General features: G+C 41.8%; 1 protein-coding gene and 1 pseudogene across 3 annotated transcripts in view; one reads left to right on the top strand and one right to left on the bottom strand.

The window, feature by feature from the left end:
- The window catches only part of LOC102976906 (eukaryotic peptide chain release factor subunit 1-like), a 32,518-nt pseudogene extending 28,803 nt beyond the window's left edge, over positions 1-3,715 (bottom strand).
- ANKRD44 (ankyrin repeat domain 44) overlaps positions 1-25,741 on the top strand; it is a 317,462-nt gene that overhangs the window by 97,018 nt on the left and 194,703 nt on the right. The gene's annotated exons all lie outside the window — the stretch shown is intronic.

Raw genomic sequence — 25,741 nt, 5'->3', positions numbered from 1 at the left:
AAAAAGTCATGAAGAGCCTAGGGGGTAGGACGGGAATAAAACACAGACCTACTAGAGCATGGACTCGAGGATATGGGGAGGGGGAAGGGTAAGCTGTGACGAAGTGAGAGAGTGGCATGGACATATATACACTACCAAACGTAGGGTGGATAGCTAGTGGGAAGCAGCCGCATGGCACAGGGAGATCAGCTAGGTGGTTTGTGACCACCTAGAGGGGTGGGATAGGGAGGGTGGGAGGGAGGGAGACGCAAGAGGGAAGAGATATGGGGATATATGTATATGTATAACTGATTCACTTTGTTGTAAAGCAGAAACTAACACACCATTGTAAAGCAATTATACTCCAATAAAGATGTTCAAAAAAAAAATGTCTTGGCTCTTAGGATCTGTTTGTTTTCACATAATTAGGACCAAAGATCTAATTGCAGGTTGATTTCTGAAACTGCATGCCCCTTGCCAGTAGGATTTATGTTGAGACATTTACTTTAATTAAATGGCTACTTAGGAACAGGGCTTAATATGTATCTTTTAAAGTACCAGATATTTTTTTCAGACACTTGGTCAACCAAGAGTATGTTTCTTCCTCATTAACAGTACATAGACATGTTTCTTTCTGTTAATTGAAGCCATGTGAGGCCATCATAATTATTTGGGGAGATGTTCTCTAATCTGTGTTTTTTAGGGATGGGTTAAATTGGAAACTGTGGATTCACTGCCTCACACTTTCCCATTTCAAGTGTTAAACTGAGGTATTGGTTTAACCTCGGCACCAAGAGACCCTCGTGCTGCCCAAACCTGAGGTTTCTGTAGTCCAGACAATGCCAGACAAAATGGCCTTTCCTCACTCAAAAGCGAGAAAAAGCTTCAGTTGAAAAACTGGAGCTGGCTATTTACTTCTTAGTGTTTTTTGGTGAACAGAGTGAAATAAGCTATCACGTTTTGCTTAGATTTAATATATCACCCCAACATAGAAAGTTCTGATGCAAAACTAATGATGACGTATCAACTTGCTTTTTAAATATAGCTGTTGGTTCTTCCAGTCCCTGAATTCTGGTTTGGCCTGACTTGGAGCATCCATCTAGGGAGAAACAGCCCTGATCTCTGGTCTGAGGCTTTGCTTCTGCTGTAGCTGTTGATGTCACCAGGCTTCTGTGTTCTAGTCACTCTTCAAAAATTCCATTTAAATTGCAATTTCATTTAGACATCTGTTTTCATGTTTAGGGTTTATAATGTTTCTTTTCTCTCTCTCAAGTATATCAGTGATGGATATTAACTGTAAATTTAGAATATACACATGAGAAAAAGGAAAAAATAACTCATCTGTAACCTAATCACTAAGAGAAATACTATTGACTTGTTGATACTTTTCCTGTTTTCTTTATACTTGTTTATGTGTATATGTACTTTAAAATATAGGCTTGCTATCTCATTGTATGTGTTACTTAGTGTGACAAAATGCTTTTTGCATGTATGCCATGTGCCAGGCCGTGGATATGGTTTTGTTTACCTTTTTTTCTCACTCAATCTTATATAACAAATATTTCTAAGTCTTTAAAAATTCCTTGAAATATAATTTTTGATAGCTGCATAGTATTCTGCTATTTGGATGTGTGCCATATTTTATTTCATTATATCCCTAAGATTATTAAGAAGATTCCAATTATTTTCTATAATAAACAACACCCCAATCAACATGTCGAACATAAATCTTTGTGCTTATCCCTGATTGTTTCCTTAGGGAAATTTCCCACAAGAATTACAGGAATAAAGGATGTGAAGATATGTGCAGCTCATTCAAGTGTACCCTTCAGCTGCAACCTCCATCTTATTCTATGATTCTTTGTCCCCTAAAGTGATATGGATTGCTTTAATGTGATCCTAACAGTTTCATAGCATTAAAAAAAACCTAAAATATGCTTTAGGAAAGATCCTGTACTCCCAAAGATACAAACATTTAATCTCTTAAAGTGGCTGTGGTTGAGATATGTATCTTTCTAACAAGGAATGCAAGTGTCCTAAGTTTGTTTACTCAAAAAGTCTGTTAAAACAGATCATTAGAAGTGTTGGAATTGTCTTGTTTATGAAAACTTACAGTTGATTTAAATTGGCCATTAAAAGATCATATGAACCAGTCGCCAAAAGCTTAGCAATGTACGGGCCCAATTCCATTATTTGCTCAATAACAGATTTTTATGCTGAGGCTTAGCATATAAGGCTGATAATTGTGGCATCATAAGATTGCGTAGTGTTCAAGTGTATAATAAGCCTTGCTTAGCTGGAGTAGAGAAATATTTACCAGTGCTCTGCTAATGAGCTGTTCTTTATATCATTTAATTAGCCAGATTTATTTTAGCTAAGGTTAAATGTGTTTAGTATATTTAATAGGAGTCTTAAAATAACATGTGCTGGAATCAATTAGAAGAAATGCAGAAAAATTCCAAATAGGCTTGCTGTGGAATAGTCACCATGCAGATATTATTTTGTTTCATCTTAGAAAAACCAGAAAACTGGTTGGAAGAAAATGTACTGAATCCTAACCCATGCCCAAAATAGTATTGTCTGCATTATCAGCCCTTCTTTTATAGACCACTTGTGGAAGCAGATGTCCAGTCCTCTCCTTTGGAAGGTACTACTTATTCAGCCTACTCTTGTTGTGGGTGATGTATCAGACAGGGCTTACCAAGTGGCCAGATTTGTGAGTGTGTATAGGAGGCAGAAGTCATGTAAAGTCAAAATTACCCTTGAGAGTCTCTTTGGAAGGCCCCACCTTGGAGGCCAACACAGCCAGTTTTGCCTGCAGAGTTGGAATTCACTGCTGTTTCTTTGAGCACCAGACAAGCAGTTGGCTTGAGTGTAAGGGCCGACTTGTGTGAAAAATATATTTCCCACCAGGATCCCACTCAGGTCTGAGATGTCCACACTGGGAGGAGCTCACTGGGCTGAGACTGCTTGAGAGAGCTGAGGAATGATGTTGCCTTCTCTTCCTTCCCCTGGGGCGTGAGGTCATTGAGTGGGTTGGCTGGTGCGTGTGTGTGTCTGTCTGTCTCCCTCCCTCATGGTAGGTGTTATTGAATTCTTTTGAGAGAAAGCATGTGTGACGTGACACCACAGCAGTTGCCATGATGCAGAATTTTTACCCGTGGAGAAGTTCTGTGAGACCTTCCAGTGACCTTATTGTTCAGTACACACTATGAAAGCAGAGTAGAAGAGAAAGGATGAAGGAATGTGTTACTTTGAAACTAACCTATAATAATACTATAACTTTCCTTTCCCTGCATTCAGTGAGCAGAGATTTATTGAGAGCCTACTACGCGCTAGGATTTAGGGACACAGTGGTGACCATCCCTGCTCTTCGGGAACTTATGGTCTTGGTAGGTCCTTGAGAATGTGCCTCTGCCTAGGCAATGGTGGACTGACTAGATAATCATTACGCCTATAAGGACTTAAATATTTGGTGCAGAAAATGCTTATTTGGGACTGTATGATGAACATGGTTTCTTTGAGAGCTATCCATTACCTAAGCTCACACGGCTACTGACATAACAACCAACCTCAGAGGCCAGTTGACCTTCCTGTATGATGCCAGTGTGCTCTCACTGCATCACCACCTACCTGGTTTCAAACTCAGCTCAAGTACTGCCTGATCTCTGGCATCTTCTCTGTCCACTGGCACCAGCAACTCCTCACTCCAGCCCCTCAGTTTCAGGATCTGCATGCCTGTCATATCTCCTCTGCTTCTCCCAAAGTGGTGGTGGTAGATTGTGTGTGTGTGTGTGTGCATGTGTGTACGTGTGTGTGTGAGAGAGAAGCAGACTCAACGAAGCACATTCCTGTCCATGAGAGTTGACTTGTGATTACTGATCCTTCATCATTAGAGTGATGGTTGCAAACCTGGAGAAGAGGGCAAAGTGACTGGGTTCCCATTATGTATGTTCCTTTGGCTGTCTTGCTGTTCACCTTTCTTGGGGCTTCCTTGTGCCGTGTTGTCTCCTGCTTGCCGTCTCTCACTATTCTTCTTATCTGAGTTATGGTTTACAACCTCCAGTCTTTCTAAATGAACACCTGGACCCTCCAAAGTTGGTAAAGAAGGAGAATCTCTTGGTGGGGTGGGGCAGCAGGACCGTGTGGCCCTGACTTGGTCCAAGATTCTTGTGTCCCTCAAGATGAATGCAAGGATGGATGCCTCAAGGTGTGCCAGGGTCCACATAATCCACAGGATTAACATGATTTATCTTCCCAGGCAGTTAATTTTTTCTGTCAGTCACCTAAAAACATTATTTTTACATTGAAACAAGCTTGGATATCTTAAGGCATAGACTACAAAATTTACACGAAGTTTAAGTTAAATTATTTTTGAGGCAGACACCCAGAGGGATACATTCACTCTTGTGTTCTGTTGCAAGGACTTTGGAGGAAGAGTTGAAACAGACCTGGCTGAACCCTGGCTCCTTGGTGCAGTTGTTTGAGATGTAAGAAGCGCACGCACTGCGTGTTGGTTGCCCTCCCTCCCTGCTCCCTGCTGCCCCCAGCTGCCCCCTGTGTTATCATTCGCGCCGGAGGTGCTCTGCTTCCTCGTGTCACCCCTCGTGCCTGCCTGCCCGGTCCACAAGTGCTGCGGACATTAATCCTGGGTTTCCTTGGACCTGCTCGAAGGGCAGATCCTGTAGCCCGTCAGAATCCTGGGGGTGAACAGTGCCGGAATGAGGAGTGTGAAGAGGGGTGGAGAGAGGCTGTGGCCAGCTTCGTGGCATCAGAATGGGAGGCATATGCCTCCTTTAGAGAAGGGGCCAGCGTCCCCCTGGCCCGACACCCTCTGTTGGCATCCAGGCATGCAGTGGCGCCTCCTGAATGTGACGGGGTGTCTATAGTCCCTAGGTGAACCCACTGATGGAGCAGGACAGGATTAGCTCATAGGCTACAACACAGACCAGAGCAGATTCCACCCTGGTTGCTTTCTGCTGCATCAGAGGCTGCGAGAAGACATTTGTCCCTCGACCCTTTCATTCTTCTCTACGTGGAGCCGAGGCCATGCTCAGCTTCTGTTTCTGACCTCCTTTGAAATTGCATCTCTCCATGCGGGAGGAATGATATTTGAGCCGAAGGAAGCTGACACATGCCATTCCAGTCCGCATAGCCCTGGCACCCTAATCTCTCCAAGACAAGATGTTCCAACAGGTGGGTAATCCTTCTCTTTTAAGACCTATCTTATAAGAGGAGAATTTCCTTCCTTCTTAATCTCTGGAAGAAGGCGATGCAGTAAGACAGGCATCAGCCTTAAGGAAAATTTCTGAGTGTGCCAAGTGTGTCTTTGATGCCATTCCAAAGGACGCAGCTCAGTGTAGTGGGAAGGGCGCCAGTGTTGGAACTGCACAGATCAGGATCTGGATCCAGCCTTAGTCCCTTGCTACCCTTGTATCATTGGTCAGGTTACTTAAATTTCTGAGCCTCCTTTGCCTCATCTGTAAAAGGATGATGTTAATAATAACTCACTGTTAGTAATGAGGAGGAAGCAAGATGATGTACGCAAAGGGCTTGGCATGTAGTAGCCAACTGAAAAGTGCCCCTCTCGGATGCTCTACAGTCCCCAAGACCAGTATTGGATACAGGGCAGCCCTTCTCAGGAGGCTCCAAATCACATTTGTTTTCTTTCCTGGTCTCTCTTGAAAACACTTATCCTCCCTTTACTGCTGATCTCTATTTCGGAGTCAAGGGGAAAAAAAAAACAACTAAATAATTCTCCATAAGATGTGACTAAATGATAATCTAACTCGCTCAGTAGGTGATTTCAGCCTAAAGGGGAAACTTTAACTCAAGGGAATTTCTGTTACTAAGAGAAGTCTTTCAGGTAGTAGGCGTGGGTTCCCATGGTTTCTGAGCAGTTTCTTGCTTTACCCATGTTCCCCCAAGTGAGGCCCCAACGTGCCCTCTCTCCCCTGCAATCCTCACCTTGTAGCTGCAGCCCTGTTTTCACTCCCTCTTGGACTAAAACTCTTGCCCTGATAATTTGTTCTCCTGATTCTTAGTCCTCCTCTTGGGCTGTGTGCTGAGGCAGCTTGCTTATCTATTCATCTGACAGACAGAAGCAACAGTTTTAGCATTTAACTCTTTCTAGCTTTTTTTTTTTTTTTTTTGTGGTACACGGGCCTTTCACTGCTGTGGCCTCTCCCGTTGCGGAGCACAGGCTCCAGACGCGCAGGCAGGCTCAGCGGCCATGGCCCATGGGCCCAGCCACTCCGCGGCATGCGGGATCCTCCCGGACCAGGGCACGAACCCGTGTACCCTGCATCAGCAGGCGGACTCTCAACCACTGCGCCACCAGGGAAGCCCTTTCTAGCTTTTCATGGTGATTTCTATAAACTATTCCACTTCTTAGAGGAAAATAAAATAAATAGTTCAATAAAAGACTGGTCAACTTTTTGTCTTTGTCTATCACCAATGGATTGTCTAGCTTTCTCTTAAACCAGAGTGACAAATAGGCCAACTGTTCTTGATTGTTAATCATTGCCTGGGGTACTTGAGTTTTGAGAAAGCTTCTGAGGTTGTGTCTGTTTGAGATCGAAAAGCATGTCATGCTTGATTAGTGATGTCTGCTAGAGGCACAGGAAGGGAAGTGCAGTGCTGACTACATTATTTGTCATGCCTTTCTCCAGGTCTCTAGACATTAGTCATTTCACCATTTCTCTCTTCATTTGCTCTCCCAGTTGAGGGCAGTCGGGGTATCAAAGAATGTACTTGCAAGCCAGGTTTACTCTGGTAAATGATGTAGCCTGGCTGAAGCACGATGCCAACTAAAACTTATTTTCTGTAGATTTCATAATTATCCTATTCTTGAGGTCCATTCATACGAATAATTAAGAGTTCTTATAAAGTCAGGGTTTTTGGATCCTGGGGTCCATAAACAGCATCAGGATTTGGTTCATTCAGAGAAACTACTCAGAACATGTTGCCTTTTCATCTCTAAAGAGCCGTGAGCATGTGAACCGTAGGCAAGGAAATGAATTGCATTCATGAATCACTTGAACAGCACAAAGCAAACCAAAGAGCTGCCTCTAATAGCATTGGCTGTTGTATCCACTTTGCCTTTGTTCTAAATGCCTATTTTCCAGGTAGCCTAATGGATGAATCACACTATGTTCTGAGAGAAGCAGAAAAACAGCCTGGAGAAAATGGGTCACTTACATGGGGTTTCAGGTTATTCTTCTCCAAGGTTACCATTAGAACCCATTTGAAAACATTAAAATGAAAGCCATTCTTGAAAAATAGGCACCCAGTGTGTGGCATGGCTTAGCTTTGCCCACTCACCTCTCCCACTGGGAAACTGAACTAGTCTTTGGATGTTGAAAGTTGGAGGGCTAACAGCTCTTCCCCCAAGTGTTGTTTATCCTCTATTCTTCCCCAGGGTGGGAGGAGAGGTGGGGTAGATACTCGGATAAGTTTTTCCGTGAATTTAGGAGAAACTGGCCAGCTCTCTCTGACCTCCATTTTTTTCTGCACCATTGGCGTGTCTGTGGGTGGTTACTGGTACCAAGTGTTCTCCACTAGGGTAACTGCAGGCAGGTTTAGGTCATACCTTGGTTTTGAGGCTCTTCTGTGGAGTTACTGAGAAAATCTCTAAAATACTTAACAAATCTTGAGCATCTCTTTGAACATCCTCCAGAGTAAAATATATATTTAGAAAGTTTGAAGAAAGCAATTTTTTTAAAGTTTATCAATACTCTCCAAGACTACTGTAAAACGATAATCCAATAATAGCAACAAAACTCCCATCACCATTTGGCATCTCCTCTTCCTCTTTCCTTGCTGTATAGTGCATAAAAGGGGGAGGGGGACTTTAAAATCTTACTTTTAGGAGTCTGATGTATTTTTTATAAGCTGATTCTGCTTGGAGGCAGGCTCATAAGTACCCAGGGAATGTATACCTCATCCTCATTTCTGTTTTCCTCTAATTTGCCAAATGCAAAGGTTAGGATTATTCCACCATATGGGACACGAGTTCTTTCTCTCTGTAACATTTCTGGGAAAGCAGATTTTGACTCAGTACTACCAACCAGTAGTATATGAGCTCCTTTGCTGGTGGACCAAGGAAAGGTGTATGACAGGCATGAAAGATCATCATGGCAAAAGAAGAAACTACAAGAGGGCTTTCTCAGTGACCTGACCTAGGTGCGAATTACCTGAGCTGGTATTTAAAAAGGGAGAGGGGAGGGAACACATTCATTTGATAACATACTTCTTTTCTTGCTAGAATGCTAAAAGATCAGAGGAGACATCCTAGGAGCCACAAAGAAATTAAAATCACCTCTAAAAGAGAAGCGGCTTAATGTGCCATCCACAAGCACAGCTGTTTAACCGAGGGTCATTCTTATACTGGAATCAAGTAAAGGAATGAAAAGGATGTCGTGGCTGTGACTTAAACCACAAGGGCTCTCTGGTAGGAACGTCCTGACCTCACCCGTGACCTGGGACTGAGCAGACTTCTGGAGATCATGGGTCAGAGCCCCGGGAGTCCCCTCCAGACCTGAAAGGCCCTGAGCGGGGAGACCCTTCAGACACCCCGTACACACACATACACACAAGCCGTGATTCTCTGGTGGCTTGTTCCGTGGTCTGTTTCTGGATAACTCCAAACTTGTTCTCAGACCACCTAGCATGTATCCCGAATACAACAAGAAGGGTTTTCATTTAATTTAGTATGAGGCCACATTTAGTAAATTGTTAATAATGCTTCTGATTTATTAATTTAATATGCCATTCCCATTTTTTTCCTGGTCGATCATTTCTGTTCAAGGAACGATGTATTAAAATGGAGGTAAATTCTTCTTACTTCGCATGAATGAAATACACCGAGAGTAGGCAGTCTGCTTTACATTCTCACGTATGAATATTAGAAACATAATGCTGAAGAGTACTGGCTTACTGAGGGTATAGCTGTTTAGGGTTATCTTATACTTAATGGGCTCTTATATACTTATATACTTAGGGGCTCTTATACTTAATGACTCTTTCAGAATTGATGATGGAGGAGGGAGAAGGCAGCCCCCTAATGTCCTTTAACTATTCTATTATTATTGATAACATACTCAACCAGTCTACTTTTTGTATATTATTTAATACTTTTGAAAATACTTCCACAAGCATCTTTTGCCCGGCAGAGGGTGAACTCCACGACAGCAAGACTGTGTTTGTTTTTGCCCATCCTTGTACATCTAGCTCTGGCAGACTGGCCAGTACATAGCCAGGGCTCTGTAATGTTGTTTGCAGAAAGAAGGAAGGAAGGGGGCAGGAGGAAGGAAGGGACACAGTCATCTCTCTGCTTCTCAGCATCTGCCCTGCCACCATCTTTGTAAGGATGACCATCCCCTCTTAGCTGAAATTATTGCCCCAGTCTTCCGTGTGGTACCCCCTGCCCCTAAGTCAGTCCTGCCCTGCCAATCTGTTTCCACACCACAGCCAGTCGGATCTTTGTTAAGATGTGATTCTGAATATATCACTCCTTTGTGTTAAGCCTCAACCCTTTCTGTTTCCCTGAGGACAAATGATGAAGTCTTAACGTGGCACACAAGTGCTTGGGGCTCTACCCTGCCCACTTGGCCAGCCCCATGTCTTGCCACTCCTTTCCTTGCATCCTTTTCTCTAGCCACCCTGAACTGCTCGCATTTCCCCACATGTGCTAGGCTCCCGCTGGCCTCTGGGCCTCTGTAGATGTTGCACCCTCAACCTGGAATCCCTTTTGTCTCGTCACTTTAGGACTCTGGGTTTGATGTTACCTCCTCCTGGAAGCCTTCCCTGATAACTCAAGGCTGCATTGGGTGCCCCTCTCGTGTGACCCCCTAGTTCTCACTGGGATGTAATTGCTTACTTTTCTGCCTTGCTAGATTCCAAAGCTTCCTGAGGCTGGGGACTGTGTCTTAATCATTGCTGAATCCCCTCAGCCATTGCCCTGCCTGGCTTCTCAGGGTCAACTGAGAGTTGTTTGTTGAGCTGGTGGAAGAGGGCACTGTGGTGGAGTTCAACTGGTATGTGAATCAGAGCCGGAAAGATCTTCTCAGTAACTAGCAGTTAACTTGGATCATACTCAAATTCCCCGTCTTAGTTTCTCTCTCTGGGAAATGGGATGGAGGACATCGCTTCTGACCTCCAGCAATTGTTGTGAAAATTCCATGAGATGACACAAGAAAGCATTTAGCACAGAGCCTGTCCTGTAAGGAGCTCCAGTAAGTTGTTCTTCCTTCCTTCCCACCCTCCCCCCCCTTCCTTGCCAGCTAGGTCAAGCCATGGATTAGAGTCATAGAATTCCCGCATCAGAGTCAGGTTCACGGTGGTGGTTCTAAACCATCTGCCAGAAGGCTAAGACACTTTTAAAAAATACACACTCCTGGGCCTCACCCCATGGTTCTGGGATGGGGTCCAGGAATCTGTATTTTTTTCAGATTGCAGATACTAGCCATGATTGGGAACCTTTGACCTAGTCCAACTTGTGACCAATAACAGGAATCCCGCTTACATAGCCCTTGCTGGAACACCTTGGGGATGGGCAGCTCACTGCATTTTGGAGTTCTGTTTGCTGTTGGTCAGCTCCTTGAATGCTAGAAACCCTCACTTATCTACTGGGCCTAATTCTGTTTCCAAATGACACCCAGCCCTTAGTTCTGGATCTGCCTCCTAGAGACAAATGGATTAAGTTCACACGTCTTCCCATAGCCATTCTTCAGATATTTGAAGTTACTACCATGTCCCTTCAAAGGTTTTTCTTTTCCAGGCTAAACATTCCTGTTCCTATAAACTGGAGTTTGCTGACTGGCGCCTGTGGGCTACATCCGGTCCACAGATGTGTTTTGTTTGGCCTGGGGTGTTTGAAAAATACTGAATAAGTTTCCAATGTTTAAAAATCAGGGCATTTGCTGAAAAGTCTGGAGCTCTAGCATCTCTTGAAAACTCAAAAGATCTGGAGCCGCAATTCCAGCTTTGGATGGGATGTAAGTTCTCCAGATTGTTGCACTCTCAAACACTCCATAGTTTTGTCTCACCCCCGCTAATTAAATCATTACATCATGGGTTTTTCAGACCTTTCATTACCCTGTTACCTTTTCCTATCTGTGCTCCAGAGTGTCAAGTGGTCTCATTTTTTTTTAAAGTTCTTTATTTTTATGATTATAAGAATAATATTTAACAATAATTTAATGATATTTAATAATAAAAACAATAGGAAATTGGGGAAGTTATGGAAAAATGTAAGACAGAAAATGTATCTGTCCATACCCTGTGTGACAGTTTTATACATTTCCTTCCAGTGCTTGTTCTTCTGTGCATGTTTATATATTGTGAAGCTGGGATCACACTAGAAGTAGTTTCATAGACTGCTTTTTCCATATTTTCTGCCTCTCATTAAATTCCCTCAAAAGATCAATTTTAATAACCAAAAGATGCTGTTTTATGTATTGTGCCTGTTTCTGATGGTGGTAAAATACATATAACATGAATAAAATTTACCATTTTAACCATTTAATTTAATTTATTTTTATTTTTTTGGCTGTGCCATGTGGCTTATGGGATCTTAGCTCCCCGACCAGGGATTGAACCTGGGCCACGGCAGGTAAGGGCCGAATCCTAACCCCTAGGCCACCAGGGAACAACCTTTTTAAAGTGTACAGTTCAGTGGCATTTGCAGTGTTGTGCAGCTAACCCCACAACCCAGTTCCAGAACATTTCCAAAAGGAAGCCCAGTCTCCATTAAGCAGTTACTTTCATTCCCTCCTCCTCCCAGTCCCTGCCAACCACTCATCTGCTTACTGTCTGTATGTATTTGCTTAATCCAGATATTTCATATAAATGGAATCATACAATGTGTGACCTTTTTGTGACCTTTGTGGCTTCTTTCACTTAGCGTAATATTTTCAGGGTTTGTCCATGTTGTACTATCTATCACTGTCTGTCGTTTCCTTTTATGGTTGAATAATATTCCATTTTATGGCTATACTGCATTTTGCCTATCTGTTCATCAGTTGATGGACACTTGGATTGTTTCCACCTTTTGGCTATTGGAATAGTGCTGCTATGAACATTTGTGTACATGTTTTTATTTGAATGCCCATATTCAATTCTTTGGAGAATACATCCCGGAATGGAATTTCCAGGTCATATAGGAGTTCTGCGTTTACCTTATTGAGGAGCCTCCAGATTATTTTCCACAGTGGTTGCACCATTTCATACTCCCATCAGCCATGTTCCAATTTCTCCACATTCTCACAAACGCTTACTTTTTGTTTTATTTTGTTTTAGCCATCCTAGTGTGTTTGAAGTGGTATCTCACTGTGGTTTTGTTTTGTATTTCTCTGATGTCTAACGATGTTGAGCATATTTTTGTGTGCCTGGCACCCATTTGTATATCGTTTTTGGCCTTATGTTTTGTAACTTATTTAATAATTTCCCTAGCTTTTACACTGGTTCCTTTCTAATTTTTGCTATCACGAATATTGGTGTTATTAATATCTCTATATAAAAATTGTGTGCATATCTAGTTATTTTTGTAGGATGGCTTCCTTGAAGTGCGATTATGGGGTCAAAGGTGTGCTATTTCTAAGGTATTGATATGAAGGATCAGATTCAGTACTGCATGTTTGAGGAGCACATATAAGTTGCCTGGAAAGCCTTTTCAAGTGCCTTTGCTAGGATTTCCATTTCTGACTTACTACATCAGGCTCATAGGGATGTGACCCACTTTCCCAGGAGATTCTGATATGCAACCCAGCTATCACTCATTAGCCAAATTTCTTCTGCACTCATGATGTAGGTCTTTAAAGAAAAAAAGAAAAGAAGAAGAAGAAGCACTTGAGAACTCCACACTATTGACTGTCCCAATACCCTGACCAGTTCCAAGCAGACTGGTCCTGCTACTTTCCCAGCTGTGAGCAGCATGGTCCGTTGGCAAAGTGAGCTTACCATCACCTGGACCCCTCGGTGGATTTTTTTCCTCATAAAATCTGGTCTTCCCCTTCTTGTTCTTTGGGACTTGATTGTTTTGAAGCCATTTTTTTCTGGTGAGGAAACAGAGGTTTCTGTTAGCCTTATGACTTGCCCTAGTTTTATAACACCTACTTGCCAGGGCCAAAGCAAAACCAGGCCTCTGGCTTCTCAGATAATTTTTCTACTTCCCTCAGTGACCTCGTTTCGACATTTTTCATTGGTCATGATCCAAGAAGTCAAACGTAGTCGCACATGCCAAATGTTCCCTCTCTAAAAGAGGGAACAGGTTTCAACACGTCTGGGCAGGCCGTGTCCATCACACAAAACCCTGGTTTTACTGCCTTTGGCCAAGCCCAGTTCTATCCCTGGGAGGAGGAAGGGCAGCCAAAAGTCCTCCTCAGCTGGGACAACGGGACTGTGATCTCTAAAGAACTGTGATCACATGGTGCCTTTTAAACCACTGGAGCGTAATGTGGTAACTGGGTAACGGTCGCGAAAAGTTTTGACGTTCGATGTGCAGGGCAGATTCCCAAATCTAGATTTCATCTCCAAAGACACTCATGAGGTCTCCATACCATTTAGTGCCAATGTCAGGGAGAGTGTTGGTGAGGAGAAGGGAGTGTGGAGCCACCAAGAAAGACACCACCTCAGTTATCATCAGTCGGGCCATAGGAGGCATCAGGACACTGGCTGCCTCGCAGGTACCCAGGCTCAGACCTCACTCATTTGCCTTTGTGGATGGGCTGGTACAGTGGAGGTCAAGGGCTTTTATTTTTTTTTTATTTTTATTTTTTTCCTACTGCTAAATAGAAACACACAGCAAATTAGGTATTACTTAAACTCATTAATTCCCTCTCCTTATTAAAAACCCTTATTTTCTGTGCTATGGCTGTCAAGATTATGTCTTTGAACTTGGCATTCAAGTTAACATCCTGGGAGTGAATCTTGTTTTCCTAAAGTTTAAAAAAATATGTTCAAAGCTAATTGTAGACCGGGAAGGGTAGTGAAAACAAAGAAAATCGTAGATTTCCCTGTGGCTCCACCTCCGTTAAAAACTGCTTGTAACTTTTAAATCTCAAGACTTTGAGATGAAAGGGACATTAATTTACATATGCTGAATTCATTTGCAAAATTGTGTCACAGAGCCACTTATATTCAGTATCAAGGCATAATACCTATCTGGCGTACACATGGAACGCTCAAATCTTAGTTACCAATATGATAAAATTTAAAACATGGTATTAGATGTATTTTATATTTAGATGGACTTGGTAAGTTGCAAACATAGCATTGTAGCATAGAGTCAAAGACTAACAGTGTAGTGGTCAGTTTATCAATAACAGCATTTTTAATAGAGTTTTTGATTCTCAAAAGAGCTCAGCTTTTTGGTTACACTACAGTCACTTCAACTTCATTATTACTTTCTTCCGTGTTACTCATGTTCTTTCCCCGATGGACAGGAACAGTTTAAACAACTGTTGTTGTTTACAGGGCACAGAACAACGTGGTGTGTGTGTGTGTGTGTGTGTGTGTGTGCGTGCGTGCATGTGCAGGGCTGGGGAGGGGTGTGTAGAGGATGGGGAGAGAAGAGACCTGGGGAGTATTTTCAAGCTTACGCTGGCAGGAAGTAGTACATTTAAATCAATGTTAGTGTAGCGTGCTCTGTGGCAGCTAAACTTGGCATTTTTTTATGTCTTTAAGCAGAGGCTGGGTGGGCGTAGAGGAATACGAGAGGGCATGTTTGGAAATGCAGTGACCTAGGGAAGGGCCTGCTTACTGTCACTCTCCTGAGCATATACGTGGCTCAAGTCAGTGCTGTACCCTGGCTCATTTGTCTCTGCAATACAATTGCTTTTTCTCCGTCCATCTAAAATGTTCTCAGGCCTTGGTCAAGAACTGCCTCCTCTGCAGATACCGCCTTGATTTCTTAGCCTTTCCTGTTTCCCCCTTTTCTGAATCAGAGAAGCTTCGTAGAATGTTAGGGCTAAAGGGACCTCCGAGCTATCGTTGTGCTGGAGGAAAACCTGGCATCCATTTGTGTGAAGTCTGTAGAACGTGGCTCAGTCCCGTCTTACACGGTTTAATTGTTCTGTGTGGGCTAGGCTTACTTCCTCAGCTATATTTGGCATTCTCTGAGGGAGGGACTATGTCACACATTTCTTCTGCATATTTCATAAAAATAGCCTGTAGTAGGTCCTCAGAAAATGCTTTCCACACTGGTAGCACTTTTCTGTGAAATGCACTGGCCAGAATGGACACTGATAGAGGCTGTTTGCTGTGCCACCAACTAGAAACAACCTGAATGCCCAGCCACAGGGGAGTAATTGAATATATTATGATCTATCCATATCGGGGAGCATCACATAGCTATGAAAAGAAATGAGTTAATCCTATAGCTAGTGACCTGGGGGATGTCCTCAATATATTATTGTTCTTGCAAATACCAAGAAAGGGAAATAGTAAAATCTCACCTTGGAGATAACAGTGTAGTCTTCTATATCTGTATCTATATTTTGATATATCAGCAAGGACCTGGGGAAAGATGTGGAAGGTACACATTAGGCTGTTAATGCTGGTGACAGAAAAGGCCATTACATTTTTTTCTTTACCCTGTCTTTGTATTCCTGCAACAGGGAAACTAATAAGATTAAAAACTAGCAAATATAAGACAAAGAGAAGATGCATAGAGGTTTTTATGTATTAGAAAGTCCCTTTCCCGTAATACTTCTATTTTTCAAACTTTGCATGATTAAAAACATTAGTTTTATTCTTTGACTAAATTTTAGAATTAGGAAATAAAGACAGCATTATACTTAAGTTTTTTTTTTGTTGTTGTTTTTTTGCTTTTTGAGCTTATGACATAAAGATAAGTTCTCTTTTCACCAAAACCTAAACTATGAAGGTAGTACCAAAACCAAAAGCCTGGCGCTCTGGTTTCTGTGGTGGAGTGGGGAGAGAAGTAGCAGGTTGGTTGTATAGATGTAGGATGCCAACTGACTTCAGAGCCCTAGGAACTTCCTATACCAGAGCTGAACAGAACAGAGTAGGCAACTGGAGATGCTTGCACAAGTGGAAAACTGAAGAAAGCAAATGCTGCAGAACTTCCGGTCCTCCTCCGCCGATGGTTGGGGCAGCTCTGCTCCAGAGAGCCCTGCATGTCACCCAGGAAGTTGGTGAGAGCCTTTCTGAATGGAGACGGCCATGCTTGAGCTGGCTTGCCCTTGTTACATTAAAGGTGGAGGTAGCTCTTTTACCTTTTAGTCCCTAATAACTAAGGGACTCCATCCCAGGACCTCTCACCCAGACTGTTGTTGTGGTCTCCTAACTTGTTGAACCACTCTAGTCTTTTCTTCCAGTTCATCATACAATCCATTTCCAGAATGATTGTTCTAAAGCACAGCTCTCAGGTAACTCCCTTGCTCAAAAACTTGCATGGCTCCTCAGCTCTAGAGAGGAGAGTCCAAATCTCTAAACCTGACATTCAAAGCCTTCTACAATAGGATCCCTGTCTACTTCTCAGCTTACCTCACTTTCTCTCAGGCTCCGGCCAAATGAAACTGTTCCTGTGCATGTTCAGTCTTCTGTTCACATTCTTCTGAGGTGGGAGCACTCCCTTCCCATTCATCCATCTCTACCTGTTTAAATCCTCTCTAGGCTTCAATATTCGTTTCAAAGGCTACATCTTTCAGGAAGCCAGGTGTGACCTTTTTCTATTCTTCATGTACTTCTCCTAAGGTACTTACCTTACACTCAGGTTGTCTACTTCCTCTTGCACCTTGGTAACTTCATCAAGGGGGAGACTGGCTATAACATCTCAGTGTCTGAATTTCTTACCCTTAGTAAATTTCCTACATTTAATCAATCTTTGTTGACATTGAATTGAATGTGGTTGTTATCTGAAATGTACCAGATTAATTTTTAAGAACCATATCATTCATTTCTTGTTGGCGGGGTGCTGTGCAGAGAAATAAAGGAAATATGAACTGGGTTGGTGTCCCTGCAAGGAAATACGATGTGACTCTCCTTTTTTTGCAAAAGTTCCCATTTTATATTATCTAATGTTTTTCAGTCTCTTGGACTGCTTTCTTCCTGCTGTCTTATCATTTCCCTTTGATATCTGTCACAGAGTGCCCTTGCCGTGACACTGGATGGGGAAATTGGAAGGATGCTTCCAAGAAGACTACCCTGACATGGTCCCTTATAGATTTGCATTCCTTGTAACTTCCCTGGTTTTGTGGGCAGCAGGGGACCCTTCAGGCATCTCAGGCAGAGACTAATGGAGGTCCTGGTCAACCCACTGCCTTAGATTTGAGAGTGGTTTGAGCAGCTGAGGCCAGGAAGGTGAGTCCGTTTTGCACATCTCCATAATCCCTCACCTGGCTCCCTGTGGAGAAGTGGTGAGAGTTTAACTGCTATCTCCCTTTCCAAGAAATGCATATGGAATTCAAAGAAAAAGGATTACAGAAAGGAAGGAGAGGTTTAAAGGGAAAATCTCATGGGCTTTGGAAAGACTTGATTGGGCAAAAGGTGGCTTTTGAGAGAATCCAGGTTCTAACAAATTAGACAAACCCGATTTGGAGTTTGCCTGAATCATGAATAACTTTATGTGATTGAGTTAATTCATATATCTCATGTGTGGTCATTCCATCCCCCTCAGATATAACAAGAAATTGCCACCTTCCTGATGAATGCCTTTTATTTCTACACATCGATTTTGTTTTTAAAGGCTGCTTGAATTGCTTTATTTAGCTTCCAATTTCCAGTAATTCTCAAAAGTTATTATTACTCTAGATCGCAAGAGAATATTACTGTAATTAACTTTCTGTCATGTTTTTTCTTTAGGAATACTATTTTACCATTGTCCTTATTATGATAAGGGATGTACATACCAGATATTTTTAAAAAGTTGTGTTTGTACAATGCATCCTAAAACTGAGAACCGCTTTCTATATCTGAACAAAGAAATTACACTGAATATACTTATCACCCTGAAAACCATCTTCTGGCCATATATATATTTTTTCCCCACAAAAATCACTAAAATGGCTTTTATTGATTAACATTATTAATTCACCCCATTTGTATTTGAAACCACATTAATTCAGTATGCTCTAAGATACAGTTACACAAAGAATGTAAATAAAAAACTAAGGTAGGAAATAAAACCTCTATAAAAATTTCTCAAAACAAGAAACTGTTGTAGAAGTATATTGTTCTTTTTGTTTCACTAAAATTACATTGATTTAAATATGCTTCACACACTAACCTATTGGATCCAGTGTGCTCTTGCTTAAATTAACTTTTTTTAAAGGTTAACTCCTGAACACTGTTTAATTAACTTAGCTAAAGTTGAGATTTGGTCTCAAGCCATTTCAAACTAGACGGAGTGAAAAAAGATATGGGGAGTTGGCAGCAGATCCCAATACAAATATGGCATTTGGCAAACTATGTCTGTGCTGTTTTGCTTTGCTTTTCTCTTTATGGTTGTGGCCTATTTTTGAAATGCTATGATTTAAATTCAGTGCCCAAGTGACAAGTCTGATGAAACAGAACTTATTTCCCTGGAGGTTCTGTTGGGGGAAAGGTGGAAGTGTTCCAGGCACTAAAGGAAGTAACCTCAATTTCACCTGGAAACAGTAGTGTCTCGGGGCAGGAGATTTGGGCTATAAAGGAAAGTGGCGCAGGTGCTGAGCCGAATTTGAATCCAGGAACAGAGCAACATCAAAGAACTAAAAACAGTATCTGTTGTTTCCACTATATCCCTGTAAGTTGTAATCGGGGAGCCCGAGATAAATGGAGATCGGAAAGTTCTCTCCTGAGATGCCTTGGATTGTGGAGATGGTCTTCTAACTGGGTTCTCTAACTCCACTCTCCTCCTCCAACGCTCAGCCCACACTTTGGCCAGATAAGGGTTTGCAAAGACTCTGTGCTGTTTTCTTGCTCAAGACCTCCAGTTCCTGTTTGCCCAGAAGATTAGGTTAAAACTCCTTCTGTTGGCTGCATGGCACAGGGAGATCAGTTCCGTGCTTTGCGACCACCTAGAGGGGTGGGATAAGGAGGGTGGGAGGGAGACGCAAGAGGGAGGGGATATGGGGATATACGTATGCATATAGCTGATTCACTTTGTTATAAAGCAGACACTAACACAACACTGTAAAGCAATTATGCGCCAATAAAGATGTTAAACAAACAAACAAATATCTCCTTCTGCTGGCGTGGAGCTTCCCCTAACCTAGTTTTTTTTTGTTTTTTGTTTTCTAACCTCATCATCTACTATTCTCCAGCATGAAAGATATTCTCCACAGTCTCATTCAAAATCCAGCTTAATACCTACGTTTCCTTTCTGATAACTCAATCCACATGGACCGTGCCCCCCACCCCAAGTTTGAAAGATTGTAGCTATTTGTTTTCTAACTTTTGGCAAGATTTTTTTATTGTTAGTTATTTTGTTAGGAGTGACTGTATCTAGAAATATATATACGTATGTCGTCTACATGGTGTATACACGCACACATAGAGAGAGAATAGATATGGTAGCATTTTCCCTTAGTGAGTTGTTAGGTGTAAATTTCTCCATAGAAAGTTCATTGAAATTGAGGCTGAATTACTGGTTAAGAATTATATATAATATATTCTGTATTAATTGTATTATATTGTATTTATTGTATTGTATTAACATGACATGTGAGAGAGAGAAAGTACTGAAGTGGGAGAATCCGGAAAACTAAATCATAGTCTCAACTTTGCCACTAACAGGCAAATCATTCGACCCCCTCACAGCTCCAAACGGGATTAATCTCCTTTATGACCATCAGGAGAGCATAAAGGAAAAGTATAATCATGCTTGTTTATAATAACCTTAAATAGTAAAATTATGATTTCACGTCCCATCCAGTGGACATAAATATGTGGCACAGCTGGATTAGTCAAGAGAGATGATGTATTATTCAGGTGAGTTGCTGTTATTTTGGTTTTATAGATTAGACCCCTGAGTACAGAGAGGTTGTGCAACATTTTTGAGGTTGGCCAGGGTAACAGAGGCCAAATCAAGCTCATTTTTACTCCCCTTCCTGTATGTAAACGCTTTTTTCCCCAGTGTGATGGGCCCCTCCGCTTTACTGGTGGTGTTGAGTGGGTTATAATCCTAACTTGATTTATATGCTCTGTAATTTTTAAGGAAATCTCCCTGGATCCCTTATTTTTCCTACTGTAGGATGGATGGACATAAATGCACTTGTCTATGAAAGTTTTTGAGCTTGTTACCTCAAAATCAACACTAATCGCTATTTTTATTGAGCATTGGCCCTGTAGAGGAGGCACTGCATATATTATGTCATTTCTTAAACACATCTTATAAAATGGCTACAATAGCCCTATTTTGTAGATGAGGAAACTATGGCTAAGATTTAATCCCAAGTCAATCTGATACCAAATTTAGGAGGAATCTCCCTCCTATGGCAGAAAAAAAGAGAGATCTCAGGTATGTAAAATCAACATTGCTTCCAGATTTCAAGCTAACCGATACTGTTGTTTCGTCATTTCCTTTTACCTAACCCTTTGTGAGTAACTAGTAGCAAAGTTGACATGCCTGGGTTTCATTTTCCCTCGGACCAGCTCTCCTCTGGTGAAGGTGCTAATGAGTGCTCTTGAAAAGCAGAGAAATAGCCAAGGAGGATCTCAGGAAAGGAAGGTGCGACAAAGGATGTGAATTTTCCAAAAACTGAATAATTGGTCCTTGAATAACTATATCATAGTCAATGCCTATGTGTTTTTTTCATTTTGGAAAAGGTTAGATAAATTAATTTTTCCACTTTCTGATTAAATATAGTTCTTCTTTCACAATGTTTAAGTATAAAGTTAATAAATAGCTACATATAGGGAGGGTATTACTGATACTTGAACTTTTATGCGTCTTCTGTTTTTAATAATCGGAAATATATACACTCTGCAGCATAGTTTGTAGGAGACATTTTCAGACACGTAGTCTTGCATTAAAAAATGTTTATGAAGACTCAGTATATTTTGTACAGTTCTTAAGGGAAACAGATTTTGATTTTATGATCATCATTGTCTTTCTATGATGGAGTGAACTTCTCCCCAAGTAGAGTGATCTATATTCAGGAAGCACTCAATGGCATCCTTTCAGTGGATCACACGGCAGGAGCCACATGAGTAGAGCTAACAAGTTCTGTCCATTAAATCTAGTGACTCGAACAAATTTTTATTATCCTTTTGTAAAAATGTAAGCACTGCCTTACACAAAAACCAGTTGTTACCTAATGAACTGTTTCAACATGTTCATATACGTTGATGGTTTCATATGGCCAGATTATTGCTGCATCAGCTGTTAGCTACTAATAACATGCTCCCATCCTGCTTTAATGACATTCTGTACTCAGAATACTTAAGTGTGGACAGATGTTTAGGAATATCATTTTCCCCTCTTGGCTATTGATTGACTCCCAACACCCACTCCTGATTAGAATGCAAGATGTTTTCTTTTAGACTTGGAGTCTTTAATTACCCAATCTAATCAGAAAAAGACAAGCAACACACCAAGAATTTGGAATGTAATGCGGGAGCATCTTCTTGGACTTCTTACCATGGACTGTATCCAGATGCTCAGTGACAGCCTCTATCACTCTGTTTATCTTCCAAAGCCAAAGTGTTAGTAAAGAACACGCAGCTCTGACAAAGAGAAAGTGAAATGCACTATACAGTGGTTTTAGCCAAAATCGAATTGATGGTTTCATTAGGAGATTTTGGAGGGGTGACCCACCTCCTCATTGCAGGACAAGATGGAGTAGATCCTCTAAACCAGCTGTGCTTTCTTCATAGAACCCCTGATGGGCTTTATTCCTAAACCAGTGGCATATCTGATGCCACTAGTAGCACTTTTTAAAAGTGCAATCGAGGAAATAATTGAATTGGGTTTTGCACATGATGAAAATAATGCTTTAACACCTGGGTTTTAAATAGCTTTATTCTTACTTCCTAAAAACCTGGACCCTCAGGAATCAATAGGAAAGGTTTTAAATTTTTTGTTTTGGGGTATAATAATGTTAGTGTTTACTTATTACTAAGTGCTCTCTCAGAAGCTTAAGTTCTTTTATGTCTTGAATAAAGTGGATCCTCCAGCTCCCTTATTACGCAACCTGAACATTTACTCTTATCTCCCAGGTAACAAATGACCATCTTGCTCCCCCTAGTGGAATTGTAACTCTATTTCAAAGTTTGAGAACACTGTTATCAGTACATATTTGATTTAGCATCTTATTTTGGGGAATTGGATATTTTCCTAGTTTGTTCTCAAAGACTGAGAATAAAATAGAAAAATATTGCATTGAGTGGGCTGATAGGGGATGTGAGTAGCAAAATTGGCTTTTTGCTGATAAATTTTCAGTTCCTAGTGTCAGCAAGGTTGGCTACTTTGTTCATAGTGGCTGCCAAATTCAAGCAGCTTCTGCTCTGCACTTCTGTCTTAGAGGCGTCAAATGTCATCAGCCTGGCAGACAGTCACCTCTAGAAGGCAGCTCCTGGCAAAGATGGTAGAGTGCTGGGAGTTGGTGATATTGAAAGACAAGGACTGGTCCCATCTGAATGGTGATTCCCACTTGTGCCATTGGTAAAGTAGGCCCAGGAAATATCCTTCTACCTTCTCGATCTACATGAGGGACTGTGCCAATATCCACAGCACATGGCAGTCATTTCCAGTGTACAGCTGCTAAACATGCTAAAAAAAATTCCAGTAATTGAAGCTGAAATTACTGTATATCTCTTTTTAAGAATTCAAGTTTCTTTAGGGAATGATAACCAATGGTTTCACCTCATCAGAATCTCTTTTTCCTGCCACTATTTGTTCTTCACAACTTTCACCCTTGTAATAAATTTGTGTTTATTCAAATTTGCACACAAAGCACTCCTATTTTGTATATGCTAGCGTTGAAATGTGTGAAACTTATAAAAATTTTTGTACATGCCAAGGCTTAGGACTCTGTTCTTTTGCAAGTAAGGCCTTATCAAGGTCAAGGCAAAAGGTGTAAAAGATACAGTGATCGCCAAATTAATAGTCAACAGAATGTAAGTACTTGGTACTTATGAGCAAGAATATTGTATTTAGAATATCCCCCCTTTCTTAAAATCATGTAATAGCGACAGTATTTAGAAATATTTTTCAAAATATTTATTCTCAGGGCAAGTGTTTACTTAGGGAAAAATAAGAGAGCAGGATCCGATTAAAATCCCAACAAAAGGGAATGCCAAAGTGTTCTATGGGCATGTTTTATTTGGGAGTGTGGAGAAAAAAAGAAACACCCATACTGGTTTGTTTTTTTTTAAATACCACTGGCTCAAGAGTAACAGAAATTTAGTTCAAGAACTACATCCATGCAAACACACGGTTTCCGTTCAAGCAAAGCATGTATCTGTGAAGTTCTGATTTGGAATCTCATAATGCCTGGATTAACAATTGTGAAGACAGTGAGTCACAGTGGCCGCACAGCCCAGCTGGGGTGGAGATTTCTATTTAGCAAGACTTTGGGCTTTGGGGAACCGGCACTTTTCTATTCCACAGGGAGTGTGAGGGATTCGTGAGTGAATCAGCATGTATCTCTGTGTATACACACGTGAATGTAGATACAGATGTGTACATACATGTGCAAATGTAGGCATGTACCTGTGGGTATATTCATGTATGTAGTGACTGCAGCTTTGGAAGAGTTACAACAATGGCTCAGCTTCTTCCCAATGGATGCCAGGAATTCTGGGTGTTGACAATGCTTCCCAAAGCAGCTTTTAGCAGAGGGAAGCTGGGAGGCATTGGGGAAGTGCGCATACCATTCTCTGCTGGGAATTCTCTGCGCTGATGAGACCCTCCAACAGTCTCAGAGACCAGGACTGGGAAGCTCCACATACCACCCCCTGAAGAAGGACTGTGCTGGCTTCTTTGTCTGGCAGCATTACAGGGTGGCTCTCCTTGGGAACATTCCAGCCATAGCTTGGAACCCTTGTCTTTCTTGAGGGGTGTGAGGACTGAATATCTTCACGCATTCCTTAGATTCATGAGTGAAGAGAGGCTTTGCTTACCTAGCTCTGTTTCCTTAAAGTGACTAACTAGTGGTGCATTAAACTGGGATGGGTTTGTTTCTCAGAATCTTAACTTCTCAACTGTTGATTGACCACTGTGGACTCCACACTAAAATCTTGTCTGCCTCTGCTTGTCATCCCATGGTTATTGGGGTTTGTTATTTGCTTTCTCTTAAGGTTCAAAAAGGCAGAAAAGTATACACGAGCATTTGGCCACAAGCAGAGCAGATAGAGAATTATGAAATAGATACACAAGATTCAATATTTTTGTTGAAATCCTGACTTTGTGTGACTGCCTGTTTTACGTGAAATAGGGTCCTTGCCATGGGGCAGGTAGCCTGGAGATGTGGTTAGCAGGTAGTCAGCAAGTGTGGGAAGGAAGTCCTTGTCTTGGGCAGAGTGCCAGCTGACACCAAACTAGTCAAACTTGCATTCTTTTCAAGACTTCTTTCCTGCTACTTAATTGTTGGCAATTTGAGAAACTATCTTTGAATCATACACCTTGGCAAGAAGGTAGGATTAAGAGAGTATTGGGGACAAAAAAGAGATACAAATGTCCACTCGCTGGAAACTTCGATGGCAGAGGGAAAACTGTGGACAAATTCCTGGAATATGGAAATATTTATCTGCAATTTAACTTTTTTTTTTTTTTTTTTTCCGGTACGCGGGCCTCTCACCGCTGTGGCCTCTCCCGTTGAGGAGCACAGGCTCCGGACGCGCAGGCCCAGCGGCCATGGCTCACGGGCCCAGCCGCTCCGCGGCACGAACCCGCGCGCCCCGCATCGGCAGGCGGGCTCCCAACCACTGCGCCACCAGGGAAGCCCTAACATTTTTTATATAATGTTTCCTCAGGGAATCTTACTATATTCCTACTGACAATACTTATATTGGTCCCCCGAAATAACAAGGAACACCATCAAAACATGTAAGAGAGGCAACAGGCAGGTAAAAAAGAAAAGAAAGTTCGTAGGGAAAATCAGGACTTGGAGTCTCACATAGATTGCACAGGGAGAGTTTGAGGCAGATAATGCTACCCGTGTCACCTTAGGCCAGTGCTCTCCAGTTCCCAAGAACTGAGTGGGTGTTTATTAAAAATCTAGGTTCTCAGATCCCACCCCAGAATCTCCAGGGAAGGGACCTGGGAATACAGTTTTAACAAGCGTCTCAGGTGATTTCTTACCGTCAGATAAGTTTGAGAAACTGCCATCATCCTATTGCCTACTAGGACTAAAATATTTCCAAAAGTTGTAAGTGTGTGTGTGTGTGTGTGTGTGTGTGTGTGTGTTATTGCCAAGGTTTTTAAAGTTTGAAAAAAAAAAAAAGTCAAATAGCCCGTTTTGGCATCATAAACATTTCTTAGTGAAAACATCTGTTATTTGTGTAGGGTTGTAGAGTTACAGAGAGTTTTCCCATATATTATCTCATTTGTTCCTAATACCAACCGTTTGAGGGTCTGGGCAGCAAAGATCATGTTCGGCCCCAGATTACACGTGGGAAGTGGGCTCCACGTGTAGCTGGCAAGTGGCAGCACTGTCTTTGAACAGGATCCTTCACCATGTGGGCAAGCCCAACACCAACCTCTGAGCCCACGCCTTTTCCTGTTTTCCCCCGACACCGTGGTCACCAGGTTGATGGCAGCATTTGTAACATGGATTTGCATACCCACACCTTTGCACACCATGATCTCTCTGCC

Source organism: Physeter macrocephalus, chromosome 2, assembly GCF_002837175.3.
Source record: "Physeter macrocephalus isolate SW-GA chromosome 2, ASM283717v5, whole genome shotgun sequence".
NCBI classification, from domain to species: Eukaryota; Metazoa; Chordata; class Mammalia; order Artiodactyla; family Physeteridae; genus Physeter; species Physeter macrocephalus.
This window is presented reverse-complemented; position numbering and strand designations above follow the sequence as displayed.